Genomic DNA, 22,676 nt, shown 5'->3' with positions numbered 1-22,676 from the left:
TTCATAAACTCGAAGGGTAAACAAGTAACACTGCCATTAACTGATAACACGCCTACCCATATGCTGGCTGACAAATCCTTGGTCCTTCAGGCACCATGATCACTTGATCACTTTGAAATTTTTCTAGACCCTAAAGTCAGGCAAACGAAAACACTGCTTCTGCCCATGGAAGAAGCCATTAGTCTTCCCAATAAGTAATATTACTAGGATAATGTTTTGACATATTAAGTAAGGATTTCCCCACAGAACTTCATTATGTCTGTTTCCTTTCCCCATTTCCAACCAGCAGGTCGTTTCCTGTTGACTTCCTGAGGGAAGGATGGACAGATGAATGAGAAAGAGCAAGGCTGTCGAAGCAGGTGCTGTTGGTGTTGCATCCATGTCCCTTCAGGGCCTTATCATTCCCATGTTCCTTACCCCATGTCCACCTGCCATATATGCATTTTGTTACCTGAGAGCTTTCCACCGGAGAAACTCCAAAAGGCTGGGGAAATAGCTTCTTATCCAGTAACTAACAGAGCTGGTAGATAAATGCCCCAGCTGCCTCCCCCTCAAGTGGGATAACTCTGAGACTGGTGTTCTACTGGATCCAGCATTCCCTAGCAGTAGTAAACCCCAGTTGCCCACAGTGGTTCCTGTTTGATAACACATTTTGTTGGCTTCCCCATCACACTTCTACACTTCTCTATGGTGCTTCCTCAAATGACCTCTCAAATAAATTACTTGCACTTAAATCCTTGTCTCAGAGTCTGCTCTAGGAGCAAGCCAGCCCAAGGCAAGAGTCAATTCTTCTTTTATGAATGTTAAAGTTTAGGTCCCAAGGAAGTCACAGCATAGAATAATAGCAATCAGAAAAGGCAATGTTTTACCCCAAGAACTTAGAAATGATCCTTTGATTTTGTTTCTTTGTTTGTTTGTTTTTAATTGGAGTAAAATTGCTTTATGATGCTGTGTTAGTTTCTGCTGTACAAAGAAGTGAATCAGCTGTTGAATCAGGCTATATTGCCCCCCTCTTGGAGCTCCCTCCCAACCCCCCATCCCACCCATCTAGGTCGTCACAGAGAACTGAGCTGAGCTCCCTGTGCTATACAGCATTTTCCCACTATCTATTGTACACATGGTAATTTATTTATGTGAAAATCTCACAGTTTGTCCCACCCTCCCCTTCCATCCCCATGCCGATATGTCCATTCTCTATGTCTACGTCTCTATTCCTGCCCTACAGATAGGTTCATCTGTACCATTTTTCTAGATTCCACAGATATGCGTTAATATACAATATTTGTTTTTCTAATTTTGGTTTCCTTCAGTCTGTATGACAGTCTGTAGGTCCATCCACATCTCTACAAAGGACCCAATTTTGTTCCTTATTATGGCTGAGTAATATTCCATTGTACATATGTACCAAATCTTCTTTATCCATTCACCTATCATTGGACATTTAGGCTGTTTCCATGTCCTGGCTATTGTAAATAGTGCTGCAGTGAATATGTGTCCTTTGAATTATGGTTTTCTCAGGGTATACGCCCAGTAGTGGGATTGCTGGGTCATAAGGTAGCTCTATTTTTAGTTTTTTAAGGAACCTCCATACTGTTCTCCATAGTGGCTGTACCAATTCACATTCCCACCAACAGTGTAAGAGGGTTCCCTTTTCTCCACACCCTCTCCAGCACTTACTGTTTGTAGATTTTTTGATGATGGCCATTCTAACTTGTGTGAAATGATACCTCACTGGAGTTTTGATTTGCATTTCTCTAATAATTAGAGATGCTGAGCATCTTTTCATGTGTCTCTTGGCCATCTGAATGTCTTCTTTGGTGAAATGTCTATTTAGGTCTTCCTCCTATTGTTAAATTGGGTTCTTTGTTTTTTTGAATTGATCTATATTTCTGTTTTTGTGCCTGTACCATACTGTCTTGATTACTGTAGCTTTGTAGTATAGTCTGAAGTCAGGGAGCCTGATCCCTCCAGCTCCGTTTTTCTTTCTCAAGATTGCTTCTGCTATTTGGGGTCTTTTGTGTTTCCATACAAATTGTAAAAATTTTTCTTCTAATTCTCTGAGGAATGTCATTGGTAGTTTGATAGGGATTGCATTGAATCTGTAGATTGCTTTGGGTAGTATATTCATTTTCACAATATTGATTCTTCCAATCCAAGAACATAGTATATTTCTCCATCTGTTTATGTCATCTTTGATTTCTTTCATTGGTGTTTTATAGTTTTCTGAGTACAAGTCTTTTGCCTCCTTAGGTAGGTTTATTCCTAGGTATTTTATGCTTTTTATTGCAATAGTAAATGGGATTGTTTCCTTAATTTCTCTTTCTGATTTTTCATTCTTAGTGTATAGGAATGCCAGAGATTCCTGTGCATTAATTTTGTGTCTTGCAACTTTACCAAATTCATTGATTAGTTCTAGTAGTTTTCTGGTGGCATCTTTAGGATTTTCTATGTATAGTATGTCATCTGCAAACAGTGACAGTTTTACTTCTTCTTTTCCAATTTGTATTCTTTTTGTTTCTTTTTCTTCTCTGATTGCTGTGGCTAGAACTTCCAAAACTATGTTGAATAAGAGTGGTGAGAGTGTATCCTTGTCTTGTTCCTGATCTTACTGGAAATGCTTTCAGTTTTTTACCATTGAGAATGATGTCTGCTGTGGGTTTGTCGTATATGGCCTTTATTATGTTGAGGTAAGTTCCCTCTATGCCCATTTTCTGGAGAGTTTTAATCATAAATTGGTGATAAATCGCTGTTGTCAAAAGATTTTTCTGCATGTATTGAGATGATCATATGGTTTTTATTCCTTAATTTATTAATATAGTATATCACATTGATTGATTTGCGTATATTGAAGAATCCTTGCATTCCTGGGATAAATCTCACTTGATCATGATGTATGATCCTTTAATGTGTTGTTGGATTCTGTTTGCTAGTATTTTTTTTTGAAGATTTTTACATCTATGTTCATCAGTGATATTGGTCTGTAATTTTCTTTTCTTGTGATATCTTTGTCTGGTTTTGGTATCAGGGTGATCATGGCCTTGGAGAATGAATTTGGGAGTGTTCCTCCCTCTGCAAATTTTTGGAAGATTTTGAGAAGGATAGGTGTTAACTCTTTTCTAAATGTTTGATAGAATTCACCTGTGAAATCATCTGTTCCTGCCCTTTTGTTTGTTGGAAGATTTTAAGTTAGAGTTTCAGTTTCATTACTTGTGATAGGTGTGCTTATATTTTCTATTTCTTCCTGGTTCAGTCTTGGAAAATTGTACCTTTACAAGAATTTGTCCATTTCTTCGTGGTTGTCCATTTTATTGGCATTTAGTTGTTTGTAGTAGTCTCTTATAATCCTTTGTATTTCTGCAGTGTCAGTTGTGATTTTTGCTTTTTCATTTCTAATTTTACTGATCTGTGTCCTCTCCCTTTTTTTCTCAGTGAGTGTGGCTAGAGGTTTATCAATTTTGTTTATCTTCTCAGAGAACCAACTTTTATTTTATTGATCTTTGCTATTGTTTTCTTCATTTCAATTTCATTCATTTCTGCTCTGATCTTTATGATTTCTTTCTTTCTACTGACTTTGGGTTTTCTTTGTTCTTCTTTCTCTAGTTCCTTTAGGTGTAGGTTAGATTATTTGAGATTTTTCTTGTTTCTTGAGGTGAGATTGAATTGCTATAAACTTCACACTTAGAACTGCTTTTTCTGCATCCCATAGGTTTTTGGGTCATCGTGTTTTTGTTGTCATTTGTTTCTATGCTTTTTTTTTTCTTCTTCTTTAATTTCTTCAGTGATCTCTTGGTTATTTAATAGCTCACTGTTTAGCCTCCTTGTATTTGTGGTTTTTACAGTTTTTTTTTCCTGTAATTGATTTCCAATCTCATAGTGTTGTGGTCAGAAAAGATGCTTGATACAATTTCAATTTTCTTAAATTTTCAGAGACTTGATTTGTGATCCAAGATGTGATCTATCCTGGAGAATGTCCTGTGTACACTTGAGAGGAAAGTGTATTCTGCCACTTTCAGGAGGAATGTCCTATAGATATCAGTGAAATCTATCTGGTTTATTTTGTCATTTAAAGTTTGTTTCCTTATTTATTTTCTGTTTGGATGATCTGTCCATTGGTGTAAGTGTGGTGTTAAAGTCCCCTACTATTATTGTGTTACTGTTGATTTCCCTTTTTATGGCTGTAAGCATTTGCCTTATACATTGAGGTGCTCCTATGTTGGGTGCAAAAATATTTACAATTGTTATATCTTCTTGGATTGATCATTATGTAGTGCCCTTCCTTATCTCTTGTAACAGTCTTTATTTTAAAGTCTATTTTTATCTGATACAAGTATTGCTACTCCAGCTTTCTTTTGATTTCCATTTCTACGGAATATCTTTTTCCATCCCTTCACTTTTAGTCTGTATGTGTCCCTAGGTCTGAAGTGGGTCTCGTTTTTGTATCAGCCAGTCTGTGTCTTTTGGTTGGAGTATTTAATCAATTTACATTCAAGGTTATTATCGATATGTATGTTCCTATTACCATTTTCTTAATTGTTTTGGGTTTGTATTTCTTCTCTTGTGTTTCCCACCTAGAGCATTTGTTGCAAAGCTGGTTTGGTGGTCCTGAATTCTCTTGGCTTTTGTTTGTCTGTAAAGCTTTTGATTTATCCATTGAATCTGAATGAGGTCCTTGCTGGGTAGAGTAATCTTGGTTGTAGGTTCTTCTCTCATCACGTTAAGTATATCCTGCCCTTCCCTTCTGGCCTGCAGAGTTTCTGCTGAAAAATCAGCTCTTAACATTATGGGGATTCCTTTGTATGTTATTTTTTGCTTTTCCCTTGCTGCTTTTAATATTTTATTTTTGAATTTAATTTTTGTTAGTTTGATTAATATGTGTCTGGGTGTGTTTCTCCTACGGTTTATCCTGTATGGGACTGTCTGTGCTTCCTGGTCTTGGGTGGCTATTTCCTTTCCCATGTTAGGGAAGTTTGCCACTATAATCTCTTCAAATATTTTCTCAGACCCTTTCTTTTTCTCTTCTCCTTCTGGGACCCCTATAATTCGAATATTGGTGTGTTTAGTGTTGTCCCAGAGGTCTCTGAGATTGTCTTCAATACTTTTCATTCTTTTTTTTCTTTATTCTGCTCCTCAGCAGTTATTTCCACCATTCTGTCTTCCAGTTCAGTTATTAGTTCTTCTGCCTCAGTTATTCTGTTATTGCTTCCTTCTAGTGTATTTTTCATTTCACTTATTGTGTTGTTCATCTCTGTTTGTTTGTTCTTTAGATCTTCTAGATCTTTTTAAACATTTCTTGTATTTTCTCAATCCATGCTCTGTTCTATTTCCGAGATTCTGGATTATCTTTACTATCATTACTCTAAATTCTTTATCAGGTAGGTTGCCTATTTCCTCTTCATTTATTTGGTCTTGTAGGTTTTTACCTTGCTCCTTCATCTGTGACATATTTTTTTACCTCTTTTTTTTTTTTTTGATTGGTGGGATTGCATTCCTATCTTACTGGTTGATTGACCTGAGGCTTTCAACACTGGAGTTTGTAGGCTGTTGGGTAGAGCTGGGTCTTTATGCAGAGATGAGGACCTTTGGGAGACCTCACTCCAGTGAATATTCCTTGGGGTCTGAGGTTCTCTGTTAGTCCAGTAGTTTGGCCTCAGAGCTCCCACTGCAGGAGCTCTGGCCTGACCCCCAGCTCATGAACCAAGATCCCACAAGCCATGTAGGATAGCAAAAAAACAACAACAACAACAACAACAACAAAAAAAAACCGAAGAAGAAGAAAGAAAAAAGGAGCAGAACAAAAAAACAGTAAAAAAATAAAATAAGATTAGAAAACTAACAGATATGTTAGAAAGAATAAAAAAGTAAAAATATAGAAGGAACAACAACAAGAAGGTAAAACAGAACCACAATAGTAAAAAAGAGGCGTTAAAAAAAAAAAAGCCAGAAAATGCCTTGGCTGTGGGGGGTGGGGCTTAGGCAGATGCAGGGTTTAGGTGGTGGGCAGGGCCTATGCTTAGGACCCACAGGGACAGAAAAGGCCCTCGGGTGGTGGTGGGTGGGGATTAGGTTCAACACAGCAGGAGGGACCCCAGAGTGTCTCTGGCCTGGAGGGCAGAGGACCAGGTCCAGGACCCCAGCAGGCTTACTGGCCTGAGTGAGCAGTGGAAATGCTAGGCACATTACCCCAATCCTCCAATCCCAGAGGGGCCCTCCCCGTTGGCCTCTCTTCTTTCCCCCTCCTATGCCTCCAGGACCCACGCAGCCAGAGGGAGACCCTGAAGGGGACCAGAACCAGAAGCCCAACAGGCTTCCCAGAGCCAAGTGGGTGGGGAAAATGCCCACAGCACTTCCCCTGTCCCTCCAATCCTGGAGGGCCCCTCCCTGTCTGCCTCTCCTCTTTTCTCCACCTCCCTCCTACACCCCCCAGACCAACGTGGCAGGGGACACAGCTTGGGAGCTCAGTAGGCTTCCCAGGGCCGAGTGGGTGGGGGAAACACCTTCTGCACCTCCTCTGATCCTCCAGTCCTGGAAGGCCCATCCTGCCCACATCTCCTCTTCTCCCCCTGCCTCCCTCCTATGCTCCTAGGATCATCATGGCCCACAGCGGGCCTCAGAGGGCAGAGGACCTGGACTGGGAGCCCTGCAAGCTTCCTGGGGCCTGGTTGGGCAGGGGAAACTCCTGATCCTCCGAGCCCCCAAGGGTCCCTCCAGGCATGGGAAACCCTCCCCACTCCCAGACACTCCTCAGGGGTACCAGTCCTGTCTGGCCTCCACTTCTCTTCCCCCTTCACTTTCCCTCCACATCCTACCCGGTCATTTGGGGGTTCCTCCCATCTCCTTGGGCATCAAGAGCCCCCACCAGCATCCGGCAGGCACCCTAGTTGTGAGGAGATGCAAGCTCTGTGTCTTCAAATATCCCTTGATTTTGAAGAAAGAAAATGCCAGGAGCACCTGGACCTTGGTATAGCTGAGAAAGTGATGTTCAGAATCTATCACTATGGGGTGTAGGGTAAGAAGCACTTTGAATTTGTGGGGTGGAGGTCCCTTAAGACAGGTCAGTACTAGTGGCTGTCACTTGGGAACTGGCGAGAAAGTTACTCTTCTCCCTCTTTCCTTCTTACTCTCCACTGCAGAATTGAAGGAAGGAGGGTGCCTGTCTCACACCCTCTTGGCCGCACTCCTGGTTTCACTGTGGCTGCAAGTGTGGCTTTGACTAACTTCAGGTTGATAGCATCTTGGCCCAAGTGCACACTGTATTTCTTTAATTTTCTGTGCTAGGGTTTCTCCAACACTGTCAGCAGGGTGGGGAGCAGGAAGGTGGGGGCCAGCCCAGCTGCATGAACATGAAGCATCCTAGAAGTGCAAGAACGTTACCCCTACACACAAGACAGCCTCAATCAATGTAATGAACAATAGAAAAATGGTCAGGCCTCAGATGCAAATCTCTGAGAGGAGTTCCTCATATTCCTCAAAGTGTCCTGGTGGGACTTGGGCTCCATTGTTCACAGTGTGACCAACTCAGTAACACAACATGTTATGATCCTCCCCCATCTTACTAATTCTCTGGGGTCAACTCCCAAATAAACCACCACAAGTCCTTATCTCAGTTCTGCTTCCTGGGAACCCAGGTGAAGACATATGCTCAGAAGAGGCCAAGAGGACAAGGGCCTCACAGGCCAAGTGGACAATGAACACAGCAAGGACCTGATCCCTCAACACTATAGAAGCCCCCTCAGAACTAGACTCAACCCCTTGAAAGTGCAAAAACCCTGATTGACTGGAATTTTCATCACCCACAAGAATGGGGACTCATAAATGAAATTAAGTTTAGTTGTAAAAAAAATAGACAAAGTTGCATTTATTGCACTCATGAAAAAAATGACTATCAACCCAAAGATGAAACAAGAGAAAAGGATGGAAGAGACTTTGGTGAAGCAGGCAAGTCAAAGGACATTGCTGCTTTCACAACGTGAAAAGTTGACCAGGTTTTCCATTTCTCTTTACCTTCTCATGTCCAGAGCCCACATGAACTAGACTCCAGAATTCTCCATTTCCACATGTAGGGCTTCTGGTGCCTGGGTTTTCCACCTGGCTCTATCACTAACTGAAACAGGATCTGTAAAGGACTGGGGGTTCTGGTGGCCCCCAAGGGCTCTGTCAGTACTGGAGTGGCATGGCTTTCTTGCGTTTCCATTTGAAAAATGCTGTAGAGATACAGGAGGAAATGATGACTGACAAATGGCTCCTAGTATTCACAGCCAAATCTCTAGGTAATTAAGCCAAACATGGAGTGGGGGCGTTGTTCTCTATTAACAGAGAGGACATTTTGGGTTTCCTAACTTGTGTTGCATTCGTCCTTAATCTTGGAGACAAGGGACAGGTTGTGGCAGATGCTGAGGGCTGCCTTCCAGCTGTCATTTCACCTTTATTTCTTTTTCATAGAATCTTAAACTTGTTTAGGTGTTGAGCAACAACTCAGTTTAAGAAAGGAGTAAAGCAACTCTATAGCTCCAGAGGGTGAACTTTGATTAGTACCAGCCAGTCATAACTATGTCATTCACCTTTCCAGGGATTGACCTGGAAGATGAACTAGGTCACATGTGTACCCCTAAACAAATAAATGATGGAGAAGCATGGGACCCAGCTCTTTTCAATAAGATGTGAGAGGGCTATGTTGCTTCTAAGCAAAATTTTCTTTTCTGATACAAAGAGATATGTTTTAATACCCCTCTTTTGTAGCTGAAAATTATTTTGCCTAGTGTCCACGATGGGGGAAACCTATGGAATAAGCTAATGTGCTCTGGATGGCATAACAAAAAGATGAAATAAGTCTGTATCCTTGAAGTCATTGTTGAGTCACTGAATTAACTCTGTAACTGCCCTATTTTTTTTACTCACTTAAGATAAAAAGTCCTGTATTGTTTAGAGTAATTTTAATTGAGGTTTAATTTTCACCTGTGATCAAATAAATTTGGATGGAAAATGTGGTTTAAGTAAAATGGAATAATTTATGACTACTGGTGTTTCAGGACCTAAGTATTAAACATAAATGTGTACCATAAGTTTTCAAGAAGGGAATGTACCATAAAAATCCAGCAATCTTGCATGTCTAGCCTGGGATACTACTGGATTACTGGGTTTTCCAGGCCAGTGGAAGTTACTGTACTGATTCTCCAAGACTTCTTAATTTCACAGTTATAATTTTCTTAAGAAAAAACCTACAGTATAACTTAAACAGAAATTCTCATTTTTCAAAAGCTTTCTATATTGCGTTAATTACAAAAAATTATAATATTTATTCTAAAACTTTAAAAGTTTAATCTACTTTTTTAATATAAAAAATATCCATTAATATAGAGAATATTTAATCACTAAAAAATGTTTATTTAAGATAACTGTCAAGGCTGTGGCCGAACCACTTATTTGAGGTGTTCTTCCTGGCACATCCTCGACAAAGAGCCAGGATCATTATGGTTGTTGTCGCAAAACCTTGACTCAAAGTTGTCACAGGTGAGCTGAGCAGGAAGCAGTAGGTGATGTCCAGGCCACTGGTTTGGCTCTTCCATTCCTACTGCATGACTTTAATATCTCTGAGCCCAGACCCCCATTTATAAAGTGAGGGTCTCATTAGTAACCCCCTGCAGAGGATAGGAAGTGAGAGAACTCATGGAAGGTGTACAGTGTTGAGCAGTACCGGGCACATGATGAGCTGCAACCTTGGAATTTTTAAACCATCTCTCCACTCCTCCTCCATGGGGCCTCTCTTTGCTCCACTAGTAAACTTGCTTCTTCCCCTCCCTAAACCCACAGCACTCTTAGCAAACCGCATACCCAATTATATCTAATGTGTTTCTGAGGGTCTATAGCTTTTTTCTGTGTTGAAGAAACCCCCTAGGGCAAGGTCTACAACTATCTAACGTGTACCATGCTCCCAGCCCCTTGCTCAGTGCCAGGTATACAAAGCCTATTTGAATCAGCTTGCCCTGATGGATGGGGCAGGTGGGGGAAGTGTAATGCAAAGGCATCTATTTCTCCTGAATGCCAGCCACTGGGTCCATACATACTCTTCTTTGAGATCATTTCTAGTGTAAACTCCAGCAGGTTACAGAATGAATAGTAGCTTTAAAAAATTCTTTCTTGCAATTCAACATAAAATGACATCCTTTCCTATTCCCCTCATCACATCTCATAAATTTTGTTATGTGGCTGCAGCAGCTTAGAGAATGTCCCCAACAGCTTTTTCTAAAGACTCTTGAGCCCTGGCTACAAACAGAAGTTTAAGAGCTAAACAGACCCCAATGCCAAGGCTACTGGGGTGGCAGTAATCTTTTCAGAGTCCTGAACCTCAGAAGGCAGGTAGAAGAATACTCTCACCTCCTGTGTGGACCTCCACTGGTTTTGGTCACCCAGTGCTTCATTTTTCTTTTTGGGAACCACCTCTCCCCACATGAATGGACTCTCCTCCCCTCACATGTCCAGGGATGAACACGTTATCCAAACCAAGCCAAGTCACATAGAGTGTTACCCGATGCAGGGGCTTCAGTACTGAGAAGCACTCCATTTCCCATAACTGGAGATTGCAGAGGTCACTATGCAGAGGGAAGCTGCCCATGAAAGAAGCACAGGAGATGGAGAGAAGCATGAGCAGCATTGGAGCCCCTGGAGTTTGCAATCAAATCCCCTTTCATGCTTTCTCTTAAATGTTTTACAGTGTTTTCAAGACAGTTTGAATGGGTTTCCTGTCACTTGTGACTTAAGGAGTCTGAGTAAAAAAGCTTCCAAACAAATTGAACAGAAATTTCAGATAGTTAACAACTCAGTACAAAATTGCCCTTTTTAAAAGTAATCTTATATGTATTCATTTCATCCTGAAGCAGTAGGTCGGGAATTAGAGCCTTCATTTTACAGACGAGGGACCTGAGGCCCAGAAAGTGCTGTGAGGTGTACAGGACACTTTGGTGTTAGTTAAAGAGCCAGCCCCACTGCACCACCAGGCCATGCTCACCTCTGTAACTTCTACAAAGCATCACTTTCAAGCTTTATAAGGTCAGGGTGAATTTATTCCTTATCAGTAACACTTCTCAAAGCACCGTTTTTGTACTATGGCAACTGTGTTGAGATAAAGCACAGGTGAAATCTTTTTGCAAAATATCTCTTTCCCAACACATTTCTCTCATAACCGTGCATGCTCTGCAATGCTCAACTCACTGATTTCCTGAACTCATTGGGAGAATAAGAAGATTAGTAAGAGATTAGTTTAGACATCTTGAATCTCTGTTTATGGTCATTCTGTAAACACCTGAAGATTCTGTATCTGGGGAGGGAGAGATGAATCAGATATCTGGCCAACGTGTTGTTTCACTATCCTTCTTGGCTTTAAACTTGCAAGAGAAAAGATTTTACAAATCTTATGGTGATTGCTAAATGTGTTTCCGACTGTGCAGTTCAAAACTAGTCTTTAGGCATACAGATGGCCAATAGGCACATTAAAAGAGGCACATCATTGCTAATTACCAGAGAAATGCAAATCAAATCTACAATGAGGTACCATCTCACACCAGTCAGAACTGTCATCATTAAAAAGTCTACAAATAACAAATGCTGGAGAGGATGTGGAGAAAAGGGAAGCCTCCTACACTGTTGGTGGGAATGTAAATTGGTGCAGCCACTATGGAAAACAGTATGGAGATTCCTCAAAAAACTAAATATAGAGTTGCCATATGATCCAGGAATCCCATTCTTGGGCATATATCTGGACAAAACTATAATTTGAAAAGATACATGCACCCCTATGTTCATAGCAGCACTGCTTGCAATAGCAAAGATATGGAAGCAACCTAAATGTCCATCAACAAATGAATGGATAAAGAAGATGTGGTATATATAGACAGTGGAATACTACTCAGCCATAAAAAGGAAGGAAATAATGCCATTTGCAGCAACATGGATGGATCTACAGATTATATTACTAAGTGAAGTAAGTCAGAAAGAGAAAGACAAATACCATATCATACCACTTACATGTGGAATCTAAAATACTACATAAATGAACTTATCAACAAAACAGAAACAGGCTTACAGACACAGGGAACAGACTTATGGTTGTCAAGGGGAAAGGAGAGAGGGAGAGTGATGGATTGAGAGTTTGGGATTAGCAGATGTAAATTATTATATATAGAATGTATAAACAACAAGGTCCTGCTGTATAGCACAAGGAACTATATTCAATATCCTGTAATAAACCATAATGGAGAAGATTTAATAAAAACAAAACATGTTTAGGGAATTGTGTTTTCTACGTTTCCAGGGCTTCAGCAACTTTAAAAATGAGGAAGACGTTTCATTGATAATGTTAATTGTCATCACACACACTTTACTAGTTAGGATGGACTAGGTTTTGTTGTAATAACAAAAAGCCTTAATATCTCAAAGCTTATCACAACAAACCTTTATTTCTTGATTATGTTCCAGGACAGTTTAGATACCCCAGGCTCTTGGCTCATAATAATCACTCAAACCCAAGCTGACCAGGACCTAATTTTGACATGCACTTTCATAATCACTACAGCACAGAAGAATGAACATGGTGAATTGTGCACTGGCTCTTAAAACTTCCACCCAGAAATGACACACGTCACTTCCACAAGCATATTATTGGGTAGCAAATCACATGGCTGTGTCCATCTGCAAAAGAAGCAGGGAAGTTAACCTACCATATGGCTAGAAAGAGAGAAGGAGAACACACACACAACTTAACATTTTGTGATCCTCACAACAACTCTACGTGGTTGGAGAATCAGAGATGACTCTTTCCATTTTAGATGGAGAAACTAACAGAAAGCCCATATGTAATAGGAAGAAGGACCTAGGTGTCCTGGATCTAAACTCAGTTTTCTCTTCATGATATCATGAGTCCTCTATCATCAGAAATTGAAATTCTCAGATATCAGTCACTTGTGGGTAAGCTAACAAAGGAACATGAAAATAAGTTTAAAATATATCCTGGAAAGTCTGAGTCATTCTAGTTGAGAGAGTATCAAAGCTGAATGGGATGATAGGAGCACTGCTTGAAAACCAGCAGATCATTTCACAATATATGTAAGTCATTATGCTTTACATCTTAAACTTACACAGTGCTAAATGTCATTTATATCTAAAAAGAACAACAACAAAAACTGGGGAAAAAAATAAGAAGAAAAGAACTGGACTAGATGATACCCAAATGTCTCAGGGAAGCACATTAGAATGTGCTATGGAGATTCTGAGGGAGACAGGAGTTAGTAACCTTGACCTCCGGTCCTCTCGTCAGTCAACTCAGAGTAGCTTTGCTTTAGCAGTTTCATATATTGAGTTTTACCACAAGATTCATTTGAAGAAAATCTTCTTCAACTTAATTATATTTTAAAATGAAAACCACTGATTCCAGTCTAAGTATTTCAGGTTGCAGATAGTGAGAGTGAGGCTTGAGGAAATGAGAAGACATCCCCAAGGAAGATGGTGACAGAGTGGGACTAATGCTCAAATAGGACAAAGCCTAGATGGAGAATTAGGAGCCTGGCATCTACATTTCAGCATGCCACTTACTAGCTGTGTCACCATAGGCAAGACACTTAACTTCTCTGAAGTGGTTTCTTCATTTGTAAAATGAGCATAAAAGTGTCTGTCCTGTCAAATGTAACTAGAAAACAAACATGGAGAAATGATCAATTTCACAGTAATAAAACTTCAAATAAGAATACCAATGAAAAGCCATTTTTCGTGTATTACATTGGTAATTTAAAAGTTCATTTCCCTATTTCTGACGAGCCTGTAGAGAACTGGCACACACAAACCAGTATGTACACTTACTTGCCCAACCCTCTGAAAACAATCTGATAGTAAGAATCAAAACCCACTAAAGATGTTCAGACACTTTGCTCCAGTAATTCCACTTCCAGGAATTCAGTCTTAGTGGGGGAAGTCTTAAATACCAAAAATTATGTGAACTAAAATGTTCCTTTCAATACTATTTAGAATAACAGAAAAATTGAAAATAAATGAAATATAGAGTAAAATATGATAAATCCATTAAAAGTTATGACTATGAGGAGCATAGAAAAACACAGGTAAATGCTTACATTACAATATTAGGTGAAGAAATCTGGATTCCAACTAATTACAACAATATAATAAGAAAAGGATACATCTTTAAAAACTAAATGGAAATAATGAAATAATGCTGTATTTCCCCCTTTTTCTCTATTCTATAAATATTCTGGTATGCAAAAATATGCTTTTATAGTGAAAAATAAATATAATAAAATATTCTCAATATCTGCTCTGCTTGTAAAGGTTACTGGCAGGAATAAATTATATAACTGGTGTGAAAGCACTTTGTCCTCTTTAAAATATAGTCTGTGGGTAAAAGATCACTATTATTGATGTTAAATTATGTTTGGTTCCAACCCACTCACTCTCAGTCGAACATTGCTGTCTCATTTTTTCTTTTCTGGAATTAAACTAAAAGCATAAGAGGGTAGATTCTCACCCAATTCCATATTTAATTAAGCTTTTAGGATACATTCCTCTCCTGTCGGTTTGATTAACTGCACTTCACTGGAGCCTTATCCTTCTATAGAACAAAATACAGGATGTTACTATTTATGGTTACAACACATGTGATTAAAAGGATGTGAATAAATAACCTATGCAGTCAGAGCACCACGAGGAAGCTCCTCCAAGCATCTCCCCAGTCAGGGTCAGCACATAAATCAATGCTGGGAAGTCACTTCATAACAAGTCAAAATGCTCAGAATTGGCCTCCATATCATAGGAGCAAACAGAAGATTGGCAGAGGGAGCTCATTAAAACCCACTAGGTGCCAGCATGGGACTGTTCCTCTATCACCTGGAGACTCTCAATCCAGACATGTGCTTTGCTTTTTCCCCATTACTTGCCAGTCACTCTTCCTTTTGCCTCAAACACCTGAACAGCTTTACTTATGATTTTCATAAAGGTTACATTTTCACATAATTCTGTCAAAAAATCATCCAAAAATTTAGTTTTACCTAGGAATGAGAAAGTGCATAATTTATTGCCCCCTTGACATTTCTACCCAGGTACAGTTCACACTGTTTGAAATATTTTATACCAAACACAGTCTAGGAAATTAAAGTACTACTTTTTAAACATCTTATACCAAACACAGTCTAGGAAATTAAAGTACTGAAATATTTTTCAGTTTGAAATATTTTTGAAATATTTGAAATATTTTATACCAAACACAGTCTAGGAAATTAAAGTACTACTTTTTAAACATCTACTTAGAGCTTTTAGAAAAGTGGAGCAGATAGCATACTAATAAATAAGTTAGCTATTGAGTCAACAAACATGCACCAGGTTACATGCCTGGTGCTGTGCTGGGTGTTGAGTAGGTTACAACAGAAGGAAGACACATGAGCTTTACCTGCCAAGAGTTTGTAGTTTAGCAAAAAACTGAAGCACTCACATATACATGAAAGGAAGTACAACAGGGTTTTACCTACACAATTTGGTACCTGAGGAAATATCAAAATATTAGAAAATATCAGACTGAGGAAAGAATATCTGAGGCTGGAGAGATCATGGAAGGTTTTCTGGAAGAGATAGAGGTGCACTTGGTTATGAATGGATAGAGTGGGTTTGGCTGAAGAGAGAGCATGGGGGAATTCTGGAACGTAAGGAAGGACCAGTGCACAGGAACAGAGGGTGAGTGTAAGCACAGGGTCTGAGGGAAGTTTTTAAGAGATTGGGCTGAATATGAAACAGAGACCAAAATACTCATGGGAATTTTTTTCTTAAATGAAATCTCTCATCTCAGTTTGTATTTGATGCTAGAAGCAGATTGGTCATGCCAAGAAAGTAGTGGAAGGATAGATATAGTCCACCTTTCAAGTGAAAGCCAAGGGACACCCAAGGTAAAGAGAAATGCCATGACTACCAAAAGGCTGGCAGGTCCAGTAACAAGCCCCTGTCCTTCACCAGAGCTATCTCTAAATTTTTGAAACTACATATTTAACCTGACTGTATTCCTACACACAAAGGGAATGTTAAATTTCTCTAGCTCTCACCATCACCACCCTCCCAGACTCCTGTCTTCCCAAGAGGAGAGCAAGCTCACCAGACTCAGCAGCACTAGGGAAATTTTAGGAAAGTAAGGTCTCTAAACAGAGGAGACTATGCAGGAGACTCCTTTCAGATGACGAGTAAGTAGCATCAAACATAAGCTGAGATCAGGGATTTCACCTTTGAAAGAAATTCCCAGGAGTATATTAGCGTGCATTTCCATTAAGCCCAATCCCCTTAATTTTTTCATCTAAATCAACATAGCCAGACAAGTCCATTGATTTCCCTAGTGATAATCAGGACAACCTGGAAGAAGAAAAATGTCTGCTTTATATATTTTAGAGAGAATTCCTATAACATAGTTTAAACATCAGGGATTAAAGCTAAGTTATCTAGAACTCCAGGAATTTGAAAAGCCCATTCTTTCACCTGACCTTGAGTATAAAAGTGTGATCCCTTCATGACAAGTACAGTGTTTGCTACAAAGAGTAACTCACATGAGCTGCAGAAGTTCAGGGATGACAGGAATGTAATAGTAATAGCCAAGAAATAGCTTGACCCCTGTTTTTCTTTGTAGCCATAAGTCAGTGTCCTAGCAGGAAATAATTTATCCTAAATGTTCCCAATGGAGAAACAACTACTTTTATGGCTAAGAAACAAGGAATGTTCAGGCACCCGGACAATAGAAAGAGCTTGCACCCATTACCAGCCTTCCTTGAGAGCAGAAGTCATGGTGGAGGGCTGCCTAGAAGGAGCTGTAGACATGGAGGGACACATCTGCTGTCAGAGTCATGGCACAGAGCAGGGGAAGTGGCAGTGTTATATTTCTCCTCTCTCTCTCTCTTCCACCCTCTGATTCTTTGCTGATACCTCTTATTGGCCAAATCTAACCAGAAGGCAGACGTAAGGGGAATCCCAGGTGAAGACACTGGCAGGCCATGGAGCAGAGCAGAGAATGAGGGAGAATAGATTCAGGGGTGCTAATGGAGAATAAACAGATCTTTATTAGGAGAACCATTTTCAGCTCAGGCCTTACTAAGGATATTATTCTTATCACCAAGGAAGGAGCAAGACAAATGCCCTCCCTTTCACTCCAGAAACAGAAAGCAGAAGACAAGACACAGGCTACAGTGTTCTTGACACAGAACATGTACATATGTGTGTGTGTGCACGCACACACACACACACACACACACACAGAGTTTCAAGTTGGGTCTCCATAATGAAAACAGGAGATATACAAAAAGTTAACATTTTAAATATTAAGGACCTCAGCATTCTTTCTTTACCTCAAGAAAACTGGCAACAGGGTTATTCTCTTAGAAAATTAGAAAAGCCTTCTCTGGGGCATCTGATCACCACAAGAGAAGGAGCCTAAAAGATACAGAGACAGAGATTACCAAATGAAATGGCCCAGCCTTTAATTATAGTTCTTCATTAAAGTCCAAATGCAGAGAGCACATACATACACATCCACTTAGGGCCTCTAATCACCATTTTAGTCTCCCCACTATTAAACATGGGCAGACAGCCAGACTTTTGAGGAAATACTTCTAATGTCAATGACAGAGGCCAGAAAGAAAAAGACAACTGTTGTGAAATAAAGAGTGTGCAAAGGGAAGAAACTTGCAAAAAACAATTATTAGCAGATAAAAGAAGAAAAACTCTTAGCAAAGAAGTGTAGAAAAATACTGGGAAATAGAAAATATAAGAGCAGAGAAAAAACCCTCAAAAGACGAGATGAAGGGTAAACTTGAGAAAATATTCCAAAACATAGAACATAAAGAGATGGAAAGAAATGAGGAGATTAGTCTAAGAGGTTCAGATAATGAGAATCCTAGAAAGAGGAAAAGGATAACATGGTGGTGTGGGTGGAGGGGAGGAATCCTAAAGAAAATTCAAGAAAATCCCATATATCTAAAAGATATTACTCTAATTTGAGAGTGTTATTGCCAAGCACAACAGATTAAAAATAGACTCCCATTCACATCATTATAAAATTTAAGAACAATGAGTAAAACAGAAGATCTAGAAATTCTCCAGAGGAACTGGTGACATCAGCAAGATGGTGGAACAAGAAGTCCCTTGTCCCCTAGTTCCGCTCACAATATATATATATTAGCAACTATCCACAGATAAGAACACCTCTGTGAAAATCTCAGAACCCAAGAATGAGGCTGAAACAGTGTCTTGGAGCACAAAGCTGAGAAAGGCTGCATTAGAAGGGTAAAAGGAATGATTTTGACCATGTTGACCTTCCCTCAGGCTGGCACAGGACCACACTGAGAGGGCCCACCTGAGCCTGTGTTTCCTCCAGTGTGAAAAAGAGAGACCAAAGCAGGCATCCATCCAGCTGTCCCAGTATTCCAGGGCACTTCTGGGAGGCCCACTTCAGTCTCACCTCACAGGGAACACTAGAGGAATTGGCAAGGCTAGATGACCAGGGGTCAGCCAGGTGAAACAGCCACATGGAACAAAGAAGGGTAGCAGTACTCATAGTGACCAGAGCATAGATTTTGGCAGTAGTTGGTACTACACCCCTTCCTATGATCTCATCTGACCAGAAAGCCTAACAACAGCTATGTACACCCACACAGCCAAACCAACAGCCACATCTGGTCAGGGAGCACAGTCAGCACTAGGGTTCCCAGCCAGCAGTACAGACTAGCAGTAAAATCTATCCAGCAACCCCACCCAACCATGGAGCATAGCCAGTGCCCCAACCAGAAGGTGAAGCCAACAGCCCCATCGAACTGTAATCACCCAAGAGACAAGTCAGTGACATGCCTAAAAAGGGAGCCCAGCCAGTGACCCCTGGGAAATTGCAGAGCCCAGTTTGAAGCCCTGATCAACAGGGAAGCACAGTCTGTGACCTCACATATTCCCAGATCCCAGCTCACAATTCCACCCAACTGCAGAGCACAGTTTGCAGCCCTAACTGTGGCCCTGCCTTAACACCAACCTGTAGCACCACCAAGCCGTGGAGTACAGCCTATGACTCCAGCTGACTAAAGAGCACAACCAGTGGTTCCACCTGATCATGGAGCCCAGCCTGCAGCCTCATCCAATTCCAGAGTCCAGTTAGCAGCACAGTCCAATAAGGGAGCCCAACCAGTGACCCCACCTAACTGTAGAATCCTGCCAACAACCCCACCCGACAGCTAAGCCCCACCAGTAGCAACACCTGAATGCAGAACACAGACAGTGTACCCATCCAACCAGGGAGCCTACCCAGTGGAACCAGCAGACCTCAGAACACAGGCAGTGGCCCACCTAACAAGAGACCCCAGCAGCAAACCCCATCAACCCCTGGATGCTACCAGCTGACCCATCCAGTTCCCTAGGATGACAAGTTAAGGATTTCCCTGTTGAAGTAAACCTGTAAAGACTGGAAAAAGTGACCACTCCCTCAACTATGCAGATACCAATGCAAGAATACAAGGAACACGAAGAACCAGGGAAACATGAAACCACCAAAGGAAGCTACTCAAGCTGCAATAACTGGCACTAAGGAAATGGATATCAATGAATTAACTGACATTGAATACAGAATAATCATCTTAAAGTTCAGTGAATTACAAGAACACAAAATAGAAAACTAAAGAAAACTAACCAAAAAATTCATGAGTAAAATGATGTTCAACAAAGAAATAAAAAACATTAAAAAAAAACCCCAGAAATCCTAGAACTGAAGAATACAATGACTAAACTGAAAAATTCAACACAGAGATGCAACAGATTTGACAAAGCAGCAAAAAGAGTAAGTAAAATTGAAGACAAGTCATTTGAAAGAATCCAGTCAGGGGAGAAAAAATAATGAAAAGGAGTAAAGAAATCCTACAGGACTTATGGATATGATCAAAAGAAATAATATATGTATTATAGGAGTCCCAGAAGGAGAAGAGAGAGAAAGGAAGACAAAGACTATTTAAAGAAATAATACAGGTTCCCATTCAAGATGGTGACATAACAGGATCCTGAACTCACGTCTTCCCACAAACACACCAAATCTACAGAAACATATGGAACAACTTTCTCTGAAAAACAAAAACAAACCCTAAAAACTGGCTGAGCAGCACCTATACATTGGGTGAATGAGAGAAGGTCCATATCAAAGTGGGTAGGAGAGGCATACCTATGCAGGAGATGCAATACCAGCATAACCCCTCCCATTGTGTGGCAACCCACATTCAGCAAGGAAATCAAAACCTGGAGTTTCTCTCTGAGGAGGTTTGAATTCCACATCAGTCACCCCTAACCTTTAAGAACTGAACCTGAGAGATGAGCCCTCAAAACAACTAGCTTTGAAAACCAGTGGGGCTCATATCCTTAGGATTCCCAAGGCTATAGCAAATGGAGAAAAAGCTCTTAAAAGGCTCAGGTGCTTAAGTTCACTCATCCCAGGGCCCAGCATGGAAGCAGCCTATTGAGGGGCACCCATGCTTTGTGAAAGAGTGCTATTAGACAGCAAAGGCTGGAGAGTGCCATCTTTATTCTCTCCTGCTGCTGTGCTCTAGCCAGTGGGCACTATCTTCATGCTCTCCCTCTACTTTGCTCCAGCTGAGAGATGTCAATTTTTTCTTTTCTTTTTTCTTTTCCTTTCACCATGGGTGTCATCTCTATTTTCTCCCTCTGAATTTCTCCAATGGCTGGGTGTCATCTTCACACTCTCCTATACCATGTTCCACAGTGTCAGTGTCTCCAGAAAAGGAGCTCTTTTGCTCTGGTTTTATGTTTTGTGCCCAAATTTTTGTGGCAGCAGCCAAGGAACACCTCTATATCTTCTGATTCTGGTGTCCATTGGGTCTTACATCTGTGGGTCCAACAGGACTGTAACAAATGGAGAAAAACTTCCTAAATGACTACCACCTAGAGGGCATAGGAAGAGGCAACAGACTCAGGAGCTAAAACTTCATGTGAGGCGTACTTGCAGCTTGAGGAGTAGGCTTCTAATTAAAGACACATCAAAGGGCTGACTACAGTCCTTTCCAGAGTTATCAGAGGAAAGTGCCAACTTCCTGCTTTCCTTCTGTTGTGTTTCAGAGAACCAGATATCCTGGAGGGGAGCTTAACATATGTCTGCCCCAGTTTTTACTTCTGGTACCTCAGTCACAGTTTTGCCAAGGGAATCCCCTTGATCACCTGGCTAGGTGGACAAGGCGCTTGCAACCCTGGGTACAATGAGACTGGAACAATCAGAGAGACAGTTCCAGTAAGGCTAAAACCCCCAGAGCACTGCACAGACAAGAGACTGAAACACATTCACAGTCTTTCTATAAAAGAGTCCAAATTGCTTCTCCTGGAGCTCTGGTCTGAAAAGCAGGCTTTTGGTTTGGCACACATCTAGGGGCCTACAGATGTGTCCCCAGGGAACATAGGCAAGGACACAGCAGCTTTGTGCTCTCCCTCTACCTCACTACAGCTTAGTAGTGTCTCCAAGATAGAAGCTTATATGCATCTGGAGCCTGATTTTTGTGACTGCCACTCAGGGGACACCTCTCAATGGCCTGAAGCTGGTGGCCAGTGGGGTATACATTTGCAGTCCCATAGTACTGTATATACTTGCATACTTTAAACTTCACTGCCTGACATTCAGACTTCCAAGCAGCCTGAATCTAGGTGCAGACTGAGCTCTTCCCCTCTGAGACACTGAGAGGTTTGGCACACCTTCAACAACTAGAAGCCATTAACAATAATATAGGTTGCTTGGACCATCACAAATATTTGAGAGACAACCAAGAAATGAAACAAGATTGAACAATAAGGTTCCTTTCTTACATAAGGCCACTCCTTCAAGACTAGGACAGGTGCCTGTTTTATCTACTGAATAGACAAGTAAAGAGTCAAGCAAAATGAAGAAACAGAGGAATATGTTCCAAATGAAAGAACGAGATAAAACCTCAGGAGAAAAAAAAACCTTAATGAAACAGTTAATAATTTACCTGATAAAGAGTTCAAACTAATTATCATAATGATCCTCACCAAACTCGGGAGTAGAATGGCTGAAAACAGTGAGAACTTCAACAAAGAGAGAAAATAAAATTCCAAACAGTAGTCACATAGCTGAAGAATACAATACCTAAACTGAAAAATACACTAGAGAGGTGTAACAGCAGGCAAATGAATCAGTAGGACAGAAAACAGGAAAAAACCCCACAACAACAACAACCTCACCCAATCAGAACAGCAGAAAGAAAAATGAATTTTAAAAAGTGAAGACAGCCTGAGAACTTATGTGACAATATCAAGCAGACTAACATCACATTCTAGGGATCCCAGAAGGAGAAGAGAGAGAAAAAGGGGCAGAAAACTTATTTGAAGAAATAAATGGATGAAAACTTCCCTAATGTAAGGAAGGAAACCGATATCCAGATCTAGAAAGACAAGAGGGTTCTAAAAAAGATGAATCCAAAAATTTGTTACACTTCTATACAATAATAATGAACTGAGAGAGAAATTAAGAAAATAATCCCATTTATAATTACATCAGAAAGAATAACATACATAAAAATAAATTGAGCCAAGAAGGTGAAAGGCCTGTACACTGAACACTCTAAAACATTAGCAAAACAAAGTGAAGAAGACAGAAATATTGA

The sequence above is a fragment of the Monodon monoceros genome, unplaced genomic scaffold (assembly GCF_005190385.1).
Source record: "Monodon monoceros isolate NGI ecotype Baffin Bay Population unplaced genomic scaffold, NGI_Narwhal_1 Super_Scaffold_10, whole genome shotgun sequence".
In the NCBI taxonomy this organism is placed as follows: domain Eukaryota; kingdom Metazoa; phylum Chordata; class Mammalia; order Artiodactyla; family Monodontidae; genus Monodon; species Monodon monoceros.
Note: the sequence above shows the minus strand (reverse complement) of the source record.